This window comes from Echeneis naucrates, chromosome 2 (genome assembly GCF_900963305.1).
Source record: "Echeneis naucrates chromosome 2, fEcheNa1.1, whole genome shotgun sequence".
In the NCBI taxonomy this organism is placed as follows: domain Eukaryota; kingdom Metazoa; phylum Chordata; class Actinopteri; order Carangiformes; family Echeneidae; genus Echeneis; species Echeneis naucrates.
This window is the reverse complement of record NC_042512.1, coordinates 4,465,340-4,481,467: the sequence shown is the minus strand read 5'-3', so window position 1 is coordinate 4,481,467 and position 16,128 is coordinate 4,465,340. Positions and strand designations below refer to the sequence as shown.

At 41.2% G+C, this 16,128-nt stretch overlaps 1 non-coding gene across 1 annotated transcript; it reads left to right on the top strand.

The window, feature by feature from the left end:
• Positions 1-15,674: 15,674 nt before the first annotated feature.
• trnag-gcc (transfer RNA glycine (anticodon GCC)) lies at positions 15,675-15,745 on the top strand. Its single transcript has one exon. It is a non-coding gene; the product is annotated as a tRNA-Gly (tRNA).
• The last annotated feature ends 383 nt before the right edge of the window (positions 15,746-16,128 follow it).

The following is a 16,128-nucleotide window of genomic DNA, read 5'->3' as shown; positions in this document are numbered from 1 at the left end:
TGTCTGTTAATGATTGACTTCAATTCATTCCAAAGTTCAGAGCTACTCTGGTATCAGATTTTCCTGTAAGTCATATTCAGTTTTCCACAGAGAGCTCAGACTGTTTTGATCAACAACTTTAGAAAACCTCCTGCTGTCAGATATACATGGATATGTTGTCTTTATTTTTTTCATGGAAGCTGCAGTTAAAGTTCACCTTCACTCATCAGCTGCATGAAGATTAGTTCGACCATCAGGTAACATAACCAACAGCTTTCATCCTGTTTGTGTCAGTGAATGTTGAACTGATTTAAAAACAGATATTAAAGTCAACAAAATGGAAATATTAAAAGATTTAGCTGCATTGACGTACAAAATACTGAAATTTACTCCTTCTGACTCCTCCAAATAAAGAAGTGACATATTAGTGAGGAATTGATATTTACCGATTTCATTTGAAAACTGACAGTTTGGTGCTCATATCTGGGGCCATGATCATTTTCAACCAGCTACCTTCTCAGATATATAAAGAAGAGTAACTAACTGAGATGGGCTGTTGAAGAACATGGCAAAAAGACAGGGAGATAGACAAAGTGATAAAAGAACACAAACTGCTCGTTTCTGTTTAATGTTCACTATTAAAATAAACTGTTATATTAATTTAAATGTTGCAGTCAGTGAATGCTTTAATCGTGATGATGAACCATCAAACTCCTCACAGCTCCCTGTTCAGATTCCAGATAAAGAGGGTTGGTTGTGGATGAGGTGGTTACTTATTAACAAGATCTCTGAAAATGTTTGTGATAAAGACATGAACTCATAAAATCACTGCTGAAAACATCAGCATGAGATCAGTTAAACCAGCAGAATGTCATCTGACAATTCACTAAAGAAAAACTGAAGATAGTGAAGTGTGAGCAATTCTTTTTTTTTTTTAAATATAATTCTATCCTGAGGAAATGTCACTATACAATTGAATGATGATAAGGATCTTTATACAAATAAACAAACATGCATGATCTACATCAGTCAGATTATTATTCTGTGTGATTGGGATAGATCATCAAGTGGAGAGAGCAGCAGGGTCCCCTCTCCTCCTCCAGCAGCATCGCTAGTAGAACCTCATCACATCATGTTTGTTTCCTGTGATGAGGAAGAAAACTTGTTCAGTAACATTCATGTAAAATCTTTCCATATTGTTCCAGAGCTAAGATATTTTTTTAGGAAAATAATTTTTATTGTGTATCACCTTAATCCATGAGAACACTGATTGAATACATGTAATTTTCAAAGTGTGTGTCTCCTGAAAACAGTCTCAGTTCTGTTGCTTTTTTAAGACTGAAACCACAAAAACATGGAAGTGTACCATTTTTTTAAACTGAAAATAGGAGAGAAGATGGTGATGATGAAAAGAGATGTTGGTTTAAAGTTGAAGCAAAAAACAATAAACAAAATGAACAAACGGTTAAGTGACCGTTTTTTCATAATTTTCCTCTTTATTACATGATATTGTCCTCTTTGACAATAACCGAGGTATATGAATAGTAGAAATTAGAATTCAATATTGAAATAATGAAGAAATCCAGATTTCTGATGGTTCCACCTGTTTGCTGAACTCAGAATTACATAGTTGTTGTTAGATCTGAATGATTTCTTTACTGCTTACTGTTATTTAAAATTTCATCAAGACTTAGAAATTCACATTGTTGCAGCACATTTACATCTTCTTCTGCTGAGTTGAGGGTCAGGACATGAGAGGTGTTGTTGCAGAATCACAGCACCGTACCAAAGAGTCCTCTGGCACTGATTTGGTTTCTAACCAAGGTTAGAACGGTTTTCATGTCACGAAATTTTTTTAAAATTGAACTCTGAAGTTATGAGGATGTGACTTTTCCTCAGATCAAACAGACACCAGGACTGATGAGGGAGAACAAGCAGATTCTTCTCTTCGCATGAAGCTGGAAAGTGTCAGAAATTCGCCCTGAAGTGAGTTCAGCAGGTGAGAATCTGTAAATGTGTGAACAGGATCACTGTGATCACACTGAGCTGACAACAGTATCTTAAACGTATTCTTATTCAATTCTAAAATAAGATTTAATTAGTAAAGTCAAGATTTTAAATCACCAGATTTAAACCAGATTTTATTTTTTGCAAGGTTTTTTAGATGGTCACAACAAATTAATCTTAAGTGAATTTTTTTTTTTTATCAACTTTCACGATGAAGGGATAGGGTTCAGGTTAAGTGATTTCCTTGAACTGCTGTGCCGTGTTTCTGTTGAGCAATGACAGAACAAACATGTCTGAATTGGTCTGAAACTTTGGATGAACTTTGCTGAAAGTCTTACGGGCAACATGCAAACATTACTGAACACCACAATATGGATCACAACCGTACTTTTCACTATTTCAATTCAGAAATAAATATATGGGAGTCCAAAACGGAACACCCCAAAATAGCTGCAGACTTGAACTATGAACAAAAATCACAACCTCTGAACCAAAAAAACATCACAATAACTACAACCAAAGAATAATGTGGTTACGTTCATACCATGAAATTTGACTGTATACTGTATAAAAACAGTTTTTTTTAAACAGCATTGCATGATCATTGATGTGAATTCATCTATTACTTAATCTGAGGTGACAGAACCCAACTTTAACCCCTGAATGTACAGTATACTGCATTTTCCACTTTCCACAGTCACGTGAAAGTACATTCCTGATAGCAGCCCCAACATTGTCCGAATTAAATACACGAGTGATTACAGTCTGCTAGACCTACTATTATGTTTAATAGGGCCATACTAGCCCTCATATCTGGGACAGACGTATGATGATAACATTGATTGAACAGCTTATGTTACAGCTTCAGCTGGTGTCTTCACACCATCGATTTCTCAGAATTGCAGAAGAAATGATTGAAACTGATAGGCCATAACGTAATCGATCATATTGTAATGTCCAGGACATTTTACTGTTTATGTGTTGAGAAACATTAACAATATAATTAAAACTGACAGTGAGGAAAACGCTTACAGGCAGCGGGTCCTCTCCAGTCTGTCCAATGACTGGCCTGATTAAAATGAAAATAAAGAAATAAAAATGTTGAGCGATGCAGCGGTTTGTAGTTAAAAAATGATAAAGAAATGCAGAAAAGCAATGGAGCTTCCGTGCTCCTGAGTACCGACACGCACACTACCCCTGTAGCTATTGTAGCTATCAAGGTAGTGCCTTGGAGCCACCTGTCAACTTAAACCACTCAGGTGACTCAGTCTGACATAATCAGTGACGTCAGAGGACTGTGTGTGTTTGGATTTGCCTGGTATTTTTGGGTATGTAGCTTTGGAACAAACTGTCCTGTTTCTTCTTTGTCTTCTGTCAGTCAGAAAGTGTTTCCCTCAGACCAACTCCGTCCTGAAGATGGACTGTAATGAGAAAGAGGAGGCCAGACCAGAGTCTCCAGGATCAACCGGTCTGTCTCTGAAGTCTGACCGGTCCAAAGAGTTTAATCCTCCAGGCTTCAGTAATGGACCTGGACCCTCAGAGACAAAGTAAGAGACTGAGAATAAAAATCTGTTCATAGATTAATATTCATGATCCTGAATCATTAGTGTGGATACAGGAAGACACTGAGATGGATCTTCTGGGTTTTGTCACCAGAAACTATTGCTTGTGAGCTCTTTCCTGTGTTTATAGAACTGATGAAGCCCCTGGGATAAGAGGCTAAAGGTCTTTGACAAACCTCCAACTGCTTTTGATTCAATTGTTGGCCGGATACTGAGTCAACTTTTTCTTTATTCGGTGGCACTAACTCAAAGATTCCCACACTTGGGAACTCTTCCTCATGGTGCCATTATTGAAAAGTCAAAAAATTCACAAAAGTGATGGCTGTTAGTAACAAACAGTTAAACAGGCTGAGCTCCAAAGTTTCAAAGCTCCACCTGTCAACTCAAACCAATCAGGTGACTTAGTCTGACTGAGGCTTCATTATACTGAACTGTTAGTGCAGATACAGGAAGACCCTGAGATGGATCTTATGGGCTTTGTCACTAGAAACTACTGATGTTTTTCCCCGGCCATTTTATATCAGTCAGATCATGTCAGTTATAAAGAAATGTTTTCACAGAGACAGGAAGGGGAAAAGACATGTCTCTGAAGAGGAGCAGCCGTCCCACTGTGCTCTGTGTCAGGACGTCCTGAAGGATCCAGTCTCTACCAGCTGTGGACACTGTGTCTGCAGACAGTGCTGCACCTCACACTGGGACCAGTCTGCTTCTTCAGGAGACTCCTCCTGTCCCCAGTGTGGACAAAGATCCAGAACCAGACCAGGTCTGCAGACCAGCCCTGAACAGAGTGAGACTGAACTTCTGACTGACGTCTTTAGTTTTCCATCAGATCCTCAGACTCTCTGTCTTCAGTCTGACGTTGTCTCTTCTCTGTCAGCAGATCGTGTTCTACAGAAGGTTTTAGATCAACATAAGATCAGTCTGAGGACCAGATGTCAACATGTGACTGAAGGAACAGGAACAGGAAGTGGAACCCTCCTCAACAGGATCTACACTGAGCTCTACATCACAGAGGGACAGAGTGAAGAGGTGAATACCCAACATGAGGTGAGGCAGCTGGAGACAACTTCTAAGAAGAAGAGCCTCCATGATGCTCCAATCAAATGTCACCACATCTTTAGAGTGTCACCTGACCAGCAGAGTCCCATCAGACTGGTTCTGACCAACGGCGTTGCTGGAGTTGGAAAAACTTTCTCTGTGCAGAAGTTCAGTCTGGACTGGGCAGAGGGCTTGGAGAACCAGGATGTCAGTCTGCTGGTTCTGCTTTCATTCAGGGAGCTGAACCTGATCAGAGATCAGCAGTACAGTCTTCTCAGGCTGCTTCATGTTTTCCATCCAACATTACAGAAGGTCACAGCAGAGCAGCTGGCTGCCTGTAAAGTTCTGTTCATCCTGGACGGCCTGGATGAAAGCAGACTTTCACTGGACTTCACCAACAGGGAGGTCGTGTCTGACGTCACACAGGAGTCATCGGTCCACCTGCTGCTGACAAACCTCATCCAGGGGAATCTGCTTCCCTCGGCTCTGGTCTGGATCACTTCCAGACCTGCAGCAGCCAGTCAGATCCCTCCTTCATGTGTTGACAGGTTAACAGAAATCCGAGGCTTCACTGACTCACAGCAGGAGGAGTACTTCAGGAGGAGGTCCAGGGATGAAGAGCTGTCCAACAGAATCATCTCACACATCAAGACGTCCAAGAGCCTTCACATCATGTGTCAAATCCCAGTTTTCTGCTGGATCATCGCTACAGTTCTGGAGCACATGTTGACTACAGACCAGCAAGGAGAGCTGCCCCAGACCATGACTGACCTGTACTCACACTTCCTGCTGGTCCAGACCAGGAGGAAGAGGATCAAGTACCATGAGGGACATGAGACAAGTCCACAGGAGCTGATGGAGGCTGACAGGGAAGTTCTTCTGAAGCTGGGGAGGCTGGCGTTTGAACATCTGGAGAAAGGGAACATCATGTTCTACCAAGAAGACCTGGAGCAGTGTGGTCTTGATGTCACAGAGGTCTCGGTGTACTCAGGACTCTGTACTGAGATCTTCAAAGCAGAGAGTGTGATCTTCCAGAAAACAGTCTACTGCTTTGTTCATCTGAGTGTTCAGGAGTTTCTGGCTGCATTCTACATGTTCCACTGTCACACCAACAGGAACAAGGAGGTCCTGAAGAACTTTCTGGGAAAAAAACACCAAGATTCAGCCCTGGAGGACTTTCTGATCACAGTCCTGGAGAAATCCCTCAGAAGTAAAAATGGTCAGCTGGACCTGTTTGTCCGCTTCCTTCATGGTCTCTCTCTGCAGTCCAACCAGAGACTCTTAGGAGGTCTGCTGGGTCAGACAGAAACCAAACCAGAGACCATCCAGAGAGCCATCAACAACCTGAAGAAGATGAACAGTTATTTTATCTCTCCTGACAGAAGCATCAACATCTTCCACTGTCTGATGGAGCTGAATGATCACTCAGTTCATCAGGAGATCCAGGAGTTCCTGAAGTCAGAGACCAGATCAGAGAAAGAACTCTCCCTGATCCACTGCTCAGCTCTGGCCTACATGCTACAGATGTCAGAGGAAGTTCTGGATGAGTTAGACCTGAAGAAGTACAGCACATCAGAGGAGGGACGACGGAGACTGATCCCAGCTGTGAGGAACTGCAGGAAGGCTCGGTGAGTCCACTCTCATTCTCATCCATCCTTCTGAAGATTAGTGAAGATGTTTTTAAATCAAATCTGATTCAGATGGTGTTTCACTGTCAGCTGTTTGTTTTCAGATGATTCAAATGCTGCCAGAGATAAATATTCACTTAGTTGTGTTTCAAGTGGAAATCCTGATGACATCAGCAGGTATCAGTGACTGATCATCTTCACCAGCTTCACTGTTCCCCTCAACTCAGTGAAAGTCAAAACAGTAGACAGTCAAATCTTTTCAGGTCAACATGGCCTCATGGTCCCTCAGAGGACATAAACCTGGATCAGGTCCCTGACAGACTGAGGACCTGATGGAAGACCAAGACCACATTTTGTCTCTTCATCTGAAAAATTTAAACTCTGATGGTGTGAGAGAGATGAGAACAAAACTTTCATGTCAGAGAGAAAAGATTCAGTGAAAAGAGAAAATCTGAATCCACACAGGAAGTCTTGGCGTCTTTAGTCCTTGAACCCTCCAGATTAATATGTAGTGTCATCTTTCACAGTGACATATTGTGTAATGTGTGTCATCACAGGCTTGTTGGTTGTGGACTCACAAAGACTGAGTGTGATGTCGTGGCCTCAGCTCTAAAGTCCAACCCCTCCCATCTGAGAGACCTGGACCTGAGTCAGAACCACATAGAGGATTCAGGACTGAAGCTGGTGTGTGCTGGACTGGAGAGTCCAAACTGTGGACTGGAGACTCTGAGGTCAGTTCACTGACTGGACCTGCTGTAGTTTGAGTGTTGTTGTTGTTTGGATGAAGTGTGTTGAGACATGATGATGACCCAAAATAACATAAAGACCATTGAGGACATTTCTGATTGATTGTTAATGATTTGATCTTCATCTTTTATTCTTCACTCAGGTTGGAGAACTGCAGTTTGTCAGAGATCAGCTGTTCTTCTCTGGTCTCAGCTCTGAAGTCCAACCCCTCCCATCTCAGAGAACTGGACCTGAGTCACAACGACCTGCAGGATTCAGGACTGAAGGATCTGTGTGGTTTTCTGGAGAGTCCTCACTGTAGACTGGAGACTCTGAGGTCAGTTCATATATTTTTTTAGATCTTTTATGTTTAATCCAGAAATCGTCCACACATAGAACTTGAATTTATTCTCTTTGGATCAACAATATTTTAAATAGTTTCCAGTTGTTCTTTTGTTGTTGTTGTTGTTGTTATATAATCGTTGAACCATCCATCTTCTACCACTTTTCTATTTCTGGGTCACGGGGGTGCTGGAGCCAATCCCAGGTAACTCTGGGCGAAGGTGAACCAAACCTGCGACCTTCTTATTGTAGGGCAGCGCTAACCACTACGCCGCTGTGCTGCCCTATTATTGTTATTATTATTATTATTATTATTATTATCGTTGTTGCTATTATCATGACTGTTGTTGTTGTTGTAATAATAATAATGCTATGTCGTGTGTGGACATATGTTTCATACTTGCATACGTTGTTCCAGTCATACTGGTGTTTGATTTAGGGATGCACCGATCCACATTTTTTCACTTCCGATATAATCCCGATAACTGAATTTGGGTATCTACCGATACCAGAGCTCTGCTTGCTTTAATATAATTAACATTGTTTTTGATTTTATATGTGGCTGTAATAAATTCCTCTCTCCGGACGGCAGTTGAAATGTTAGCGACCACTGATCTACATGATTTGTTCTCTCACACACACACACACACACACACACATTATAGAAGAGAGTGAAAGTATGAACTCCCAGATGAGCACAGTGTTCAGACTTGTTCAGGGCTCTACCTGCAGACTGAGCTAAAACACTGACAGCTGGGTTAAATGTCATGTGTTGGTCCAAAGTCAGGCCAAGACATTTCATCTTCAAATATATCATTAATGATGAGTTAGATTTTCTTTCTAGAACTTCTGCAGCTTGTTTGTAGACTGTTTGACTGGTTTTAGAGTGGACTTACCTGCCAGAGCTCAGATTGTTATGTAGGAGTTCATATGTGGCAGAATCAGAGATAGAAATAAAGTTTGGCTGATTCTGCTGTTTGGTTATTTCTGATGTGTTCAAATCACAATGTTGACAGTTTGAGTCAGTTCAGGTTCTTTACAGTGTTGTTTCATTTTCTCATTAAATCTTGTCACTGTTTGTATTTGACTGTTGTGAAGCTGCTTCCTGTTGGTTCAGCTGTTTGACTTTCATTTTCTAAACTTCTACTTTCTAAACCTTCAGCTCTGAACAGATGATGAAACATTGAACGCTTTCAAGCAGGAACTTTGTCTCCTAAAGTCACATCTTTTATTCTTTACTCAGGTTGATGAAATGCAGTTTGTCAGAGATCAGCTGTGCTTCTCTGGTCTCAGCTCTGAAGTCCAACCCCTCCCATCTCAGAGAACTGGACTTTAGTTGGAAAGACCTGCAGGATTCAGGACTGAAGGATCTGTGTGGTTTTCTGAAGAGTCCTCACTCTAGACTGGAGAGACTGAGGTCAGTTCAGTTGTTGTATTTGAGCAGGGGTCACCAACTCCAGTCCTGGACGGCTACTGCCCTGCATGTTTTAGATGTTTCCTGCTCTAACACACCTGATTCAAATGAGTGACTCCTGATCAGACTTCAGCAGAGTTTGATGACAAGCTGATTATTTCAATCAGGTTTGTTGGAGCAGGAAACATCTAAAACATGCAGGGCAGTAGCCCTCCAGGACATGAGTTGGTGACCCCTGTATTAGAGCTTTTATCTTTATCAGAAACTGAATTCATATCAACATAGAACTTGAGTTTATTTATTTTGGATCAGCAACAGTTGAAATAGTATTTGTTTCATGATTCATATTCTTCTCGCTGACTGATTCTCCAGGTTCATTTTTAATATGATTGATTATAAATGATTTGATCTTCATCTTTTATTCTTTACTCAGGTTGGAGAGCTGCAGTTTGTCAGAGATCAGCTGTTCTTCTCTGGTCTCAGCTCTGAAGTCCACACCCTCCCATTTCAGAGAATTGGACCTGAGTCACAACAATGACCTTCAAGATTCAGGACTGAAGGAGCTGTGTTCAGGACTGGAGAGTCCAGATTGCAGACTGGAGACTCTGAGGTTGTTCAGTTTTGGTTGTAGATTTTTTTTTTTTTTGTTTTTCCTTTAATCCAGAAATCATCTACACATAGAACTTGAATTTGTTCAATTTTAATCAACACGTTGTTTCATGTTTCCAGTTGTTCTATTGTTGTTGTTGTTGTTGTTGTTATTATTATTATTATTATTATTATTATTATTATTATTGGTATTGTTGTTGATGATGATAATGAAAGTTGTCATTCTTTTCCAAAAGTTGAATTTGAATTTACTTTTTTAATGTATGAATAATGAAAAGTCTTAGAGGAACCAAACTGTTGGTTTCAAATGTTTGATCTCCAGACAAAAACCAGGACCAAGGGAGACCTTAGTCCTGGATCAGGGCTGCATATTTAGAGTCTCGGTGTCTGTATTGGAACAAGGTCTGAGGTGAACCAGGAACACTTGAGATGTTAAAGTGGGTGATGAGTTTGAAAAGTTCTGGATCAGGTATTTCTGACTGATTATTTGTTCTTTTTTCAGGTTGAGATGCTGTTGGTTGTCAGAGATCAGCTGTTCTTCTCTGGTCTCAGCTCTGAAGTCCAACCCCTCCCATCTCAGAGAACTGGACCTGAGAGGAAACCTCCTGCAGGATCCAGATTTGAAGGAGCTGCGTGATCTTGTGGAGAGTCCAGACTGTAGACTGGAGACTCTGAGGTCAGTCCACTGTGGTAGATCTTTAATCTAATGTCCTGATAAATGTCTTCAGACTTGGAGGGTGTGGAGCTGAGGACCAGAGTCAGTTGTGTTGTTGAGACTCCAGCCCTCATGGGGCTTTCAGACACGTGGCCGTGGCCCCCCTGTGCTCTGAAAGCTGTTATTTCCAAAGGATTGGAGCTCCACCACAGGTTTCCCTGCACTGAGCACAGTTCATGTGCAGCACAGTGATAGTTGTGTTTCTTTGTGGTGTGGTCATACTCAGTCAGTGTGTTACTGCAGTAGATGGAGTTCAGAGCAGCGGTACAGAAGATTTTAGAGCTTCATCTTCACGTCAAAGCGGAACTTTCCTTTGCTGACACATATTTATGAAGCAGCCAACTGCTGTATTCCTACACAAGTATGTCCTGTATTCCACTGCAGCCGCAGGTCAGCTGAGGGAATCACTTTGTTTTAGAGTGAGGAGCTGCTGAACTTCAGCCTCCAGTGGCTGAAATGACAATTACACTAAAGAAACACTTCAAACATCCAGACAGAATGTGGTGGAACTTTACTTTAAAGTCTTCTGAACATATCTGACTGATTATCAATGATTTTATCTGCATCTTTTATTCCTTATTCAGATTTGACAACTCTAGTTTGTCAGAGATCAGCTGTTCTTCTCTGGGCTCAGCTCTGAAGTCCAACCCCTCCCCTCTCAGAGAACTGGACCTGAGTCACAACAAGCTGCAAGATTCAAGACTGAAGAATCTGTGTGGTTTTCTGAAGAGTCCTCACTGCAGACTGGAGACTCTGAGGTCAGACTCATGTTTTATTTCTGCTCTCAGATTAATATGATGTTACAGTTGTGGTGACTCTGACCTGCAGACATCCATCCCTCAGTGTTTCAATGATGGGAAACATTTTTGCACACTGACATGAACAAATATATATTCAGTGTTTTCTTGTTCCAACACGACTATAAAGTTAATTCCCAACCCACATGGGTTGATAAGACATGTATTTAATTCTACAGTCGCTGTTTTAACAACATAAAATCATAAGTGCATATAAACATACACAAATACATTATTATCCTTTTCTCAAGTAATAATTTAGAATAATATATTCAGCAAAACAAATAACCAAACTAAAGATTTAACTGTTTTTCTAATGCCTTGGAAATGAAATCAGCGCCTACATGAGTCTCTTTGCTAAAAAGGAAGTCATGTTGCTCACAATCATACAAATCAAAGAAATCGACATAAATCTAAACCATGTTGCCAACAAAAACACCTCTGAGGTGCTCGTACACAGAACAACAAAACAAAACATGGATCTGACTTTCTACTTCATCCAGTTTGCATAGTGAACAAATCCGGTCTTCCTCAGGTGTGGCATTAAAGCTCCCTGTTTCTGGGACTAATGGAAGTGTTCCTGAACACAACTGTCCATAATGATCTTTGTCTTTTAGTTCATTTATTCTTAATGTAAGGTTCCACACTGTAAGTGTTCTTATTAAGACAGTAGGTTCTTCATTTTGGCTTCCTCCAAACATCCAGAGACCGTTTATCTCTCTGCTTTAGGAACAGTTTGTTTATAATATCTGTAATATCACAACATCATTTATTAATGAAAATATCAGATAAATCACTCATATAGAATATTAATTTCAGCTCACTGGCCCAGGGATGGTGATGAAAAGTGTCAGAATGAAATATCTTTTTAGTAATTCTGTCATCAGGCAGCTTCACAGATACATTCCTAATGTAAACATCAACACATCAGGACAACATCAATTTTGCTGTGATTGTGTAGCAAAGCTTTAGTCCAATCAGCTGCAGTGGTTTGGTTCCACACTAAGATAAGGATTGGCTCTAAGGGCTGGTCTGCTGGGGGAGCAGTTGCCCCGTTGCCCTCCTCTCTCTGCTGCAGGAAACATGTTTGCTCCGTCTGCCTCGCTGATCTCCCAGCTATGTTAAATATCAGTCTCAGGATTCTGTGGACTGATATCAGATCATTCAAATGAAGATCAGTCAAAATTGGGATATTTTTTTTTACCCATCCCCATAATCCCTTAAAGCTGACATAGGTCAGAATAGATTCTGCATATTTAAGTAGTATTTGCACATCCACTGTTCAGCTGTTATAAAGTTTGGCTGACTCTGCTGCTTGGTTATTTGATATGTTAAAATCACAGAACACATTGACAGTTTGAGTCAGATCAGGTTCTTTTCAGTGTTGTTTCATTTTCTCATTAAATCTTGTCACTGTCACTTATTTGACTGTCGTCTCCGAAAGTCACATCTTTTATTCTTCACTCAGGTTGGAGAACTGCAGTTTGTCAGAGATCAGCTGTTATTCTCTGGTCTCAGCTCTGAAGTCCAACCCCTCCCATCTCAGAGAACTGGACCTGAGTGAGAACGACCTGCAGGATTCAGGACTGAAGGATCTGTGTGGTTTTCTGAAGAGTCCTCATTGCAGACTGGAGACTCTGAGGTCAGACTCATGTTTTATTTCTGCTCTCAGATTAATATGATGTTACAGTTGTGGTGACTCTGACCTGCAGACAGGTTTATATTTATGAGGGAAAATCCTCTTCAGGTTTTAACATTCAAATAATTTAAAATAACTTTTGAAACCTGATTAGTAATCATCTGAAAATTTCAATTTCACACAGTTTATATTCCCAATGTTGACAGTTTGAGTCAGTTCAGGTTCTTTTCAGTGTTGTTTCATTTTCTCATTAAATCTTGTCACTGTTTGTGAAGTTGCTTCCTGTTGGTTCAGCTGTCTGACTTTCATTTTGTAAACCGTCACACTGAAAAGATGATGAAAAATTAAACACTCTCAAGCAGGAACTTTGTCTCCTAAAGTCACATCTTTTATTCTTTACTCAGGTTGGAGAACTGCAGTTTGTCAGAGATCAGCTGTTCTTCTCTGGTCTCAGCTCTGAAGTCCAACCCCTCCCATCTCAGAGAACTGGACCTGAGTCAGAACAACCTGAAGGATTCAGGACTGAAGGATCTGTGTGGTTTTCTGGAGAGTCCTCATTGTAGACTGGAGACTCTGAGGTCAGACTGATGTTTTATTTCTGCTCTCAGATTAATATGATGTTACAGTTGTGGTGACTCTGACCTGCAGACATCAGGCTGATATTATACTGATCCTCACTGAGGATCTTCATGCTGACGTCTGTTTTCTTCTTCTCTGGTTTAGTCCAGTCAGTGTGGCAGAGAAATGTTGAACTACAGATTTAAAACTTGAAGAAAATAAGAAAAATCCTTCCTCTTGTTCCAACACGACTATAAAGTCATGTGACTAAAGCAGACTGACTGAGAGATTCAGACCAAACTCAGCATGTTTGTGAAACGTGGTCACAGCTGAATGAAGTGAAAATGTTCCAGATGTTGTGAACCATGTTTTGACTTTTCTCCAAAGTTCATTCTGATATATTTGTTGTCTTTGAAAAGTTGAGGATGTTTCGTAGAATCTCTAATGAACATGAGTTTGTACAGATGGAGCTGGTAGAGTTTAAGAGGCCGAGTCACTACGTCTTAATGGAAGCAGCAACATGTCATTAATATTAATGAGAGCTGTTTGTCACTGTTTGTATTTAACTGTTGTGAAGCTGCTTCCTGTTGGTTCAGCTGTTTGACTTTCGTTTTCTAAGCTTCTACTTTCTAAACCTTCAGCTCTGAACAGATGATGAAACATTGAACACTTTCAAGCAGGAACTTTGTCTCCTAAAGTCACATCTTTAATTCTTTACTCAGGTTGGAGAACTGCAGATTTTCAGAGATCAGCTGTTCTTCTCTGGTCTCAGCTCTGAAGTCCAACCCCTCCCATCTCAGAGAACTGGACCTGAGTCTGAACAAGCTGAAGGATTCAGGACTGAAGGATCTGTCTGATCTTGTGAAGAGTCCAGACTTCAGACTGGATACTCTGAGGTCAGTAGAGTTGGACTCAGTTCATGTTCCTTTCAGTAATATTGTTTAAATCCAGTATCAGAGCAAAGACTCAGTGTTTCCTGTGAACCTTTAAACTCCTCAGTGAAGCTGTGAGAGGAGAACAGAAACAGATTTCAGAATTAGACAGAAAGACAGAGAGAAAACAGTCAGCCAATCAGATCAGTCAGAGGACTGTTGTGATCATGTGACCATCAAATGAAGCAGATTCCAGCTGAAGAACTCAGATGTTCAGATTCTGGTCCTCGTCCATCAAACTGTCAGATCTGAGCTGAGACTGTTTGTTCTCTGATCAGGTTCATCTGTCACAGCTCTGAGATCAGTCTGACTGAAAGCTGCACATCACTGATCTTCTTTCATCACACTGTCACCATGTGGTCTTTCTGCAGACCAGAATCCTGTCTGCCTGTCTGTCTCTCTGTCTGTCTGTCTGTCTGTCTGTCTGACTGTCTGAGTCTCTCAGTTTAAATGGACCTTCAGTAAATCATCAGTAAAGTGATGAACCTTCATGACTCAGCTCTTTATCTCCACTGTGGACTCAGAGAAATGTGCTGAGTCAGCAGACTTGAGGTCTGTGAGTTTCCAGCTCAGTGTGTTCACTCCAACACGTTAATATGAGCTGAGAGGAAGCAGCTGCTGCACATCTGGACTGAACAGGACTGAAGTCCCTGCAGGTCTTTATGCTGGATCTGCATCACTGACTGACAGCTGATGGACAGAGTCAGGAAACACTGATGGATCTGCTCTCTTCTTCTTCTCTACAGGTGGCAGTGGTGGCTGTGAAGTGGAAGTTGTGTGTTGATGGAGGATCAGCTGCTTCCTGATGATCCAGATGTTGCAGCAGCAGCTTGTCCAGACTCTGGACCATGCTCCTGGGAGGTGGAGAGGAGAGCTTCATCCAGCAGAGACTGACAGAGGAATCAGAACTGGTCTGAGAACAGAGTCCAGTCCACCATGATCCCAGAGACTCCTCAAGTCCTCCTCTCCTCTCAGCCAGCTCCTCCAAACTCCACCTGGGGTTTAGGTTCAGCTTCTTCTGGACCCTTTGGGCTGCTTTGGGGACATTTATACAAGCATTGCTCTATAAAAGATGTCATTTTGTTGTGAAACATGTGACTGTCAGTTGTCACAGATTAAGCTTTTAATTGGCCCTTTCTTCCCTTCATAAAATGTGAATGGTCTTTTTTTGTTTGTTTGTTTTTTGTTTTTTATTTTCTCAAATAATTCTTATTTTTAACATGTTGCAAAAAAATTCTTATTGAAATAAATAACAGGATGCTGAAAGGGTTGAACTCAGAGGACACTGCAGCAGTTTATCTTTTGAAAGGATTGATTCACACGGAAAGGCGCATGCGCACAAAGAAGCATACGATTCATCTCGTGAACGAATGAAGTGAAACATCAACTGTTATTAGAATAATAAGTGGCATTAAATTGAAATAAAAATCAAAACTGTCAATTTCACAGTTTGTTCCTCCCACATACTGAGATGTCTGTTCTGCCTTCTACTTATTAAAATACTTTGTTTAATGTTCATTTAAATACTTTGTTGGATCTGTCTGTCTGTATCATGTCAGAAACTCTGAAACACTGAACTTCTTTAAAACACGGTGGATTTACTGATATGAAAGTGTTATAAAATGCAGGAAGTACTTCTGAACATGCCAGCAAGTATTGAAGGCTGCTGAAGCCTGGAGATCCGTGACGTGGTAACCATAACCATGTAACCATTCAATCGTTAAACAAGCATTGGTGGTTCAGTGGTAGAATTCTCGCCTGCCACGCGGGAGGCCCGGGTTCGATTTCCGGCCAATGCAGAGTAACTCTTTACCAACATCCAGATGTTAGAAACACAGTGCTGCTTGGAAAATACCCTGATAGACTCCAACACACTGTGACTTTGTGAAACAACCAGTGGAGCCCCCTGGTGGTCAGTAGAAGTGCAGCCCCTCTGAGCTGGTGGCAGACCAAGGCTTCAGTCTGCACACATCTTCCACATGTGATGGCACACACACTGTGTATTGTGGCAACATCCGTCCCCTCAGAGAGAATCTGCTCTTTAACCCTCCTGTCGTTTTCACCCCCCGCCCCTTACTTTAGTGTTCCTGCTCTGTTTGATACGGTGGCCGGTAAGTGCAAAACTAAATTACAAAGTGCCAAACACTTTTAAAAGCGTCACACAAATTTACATGTTGGGAAA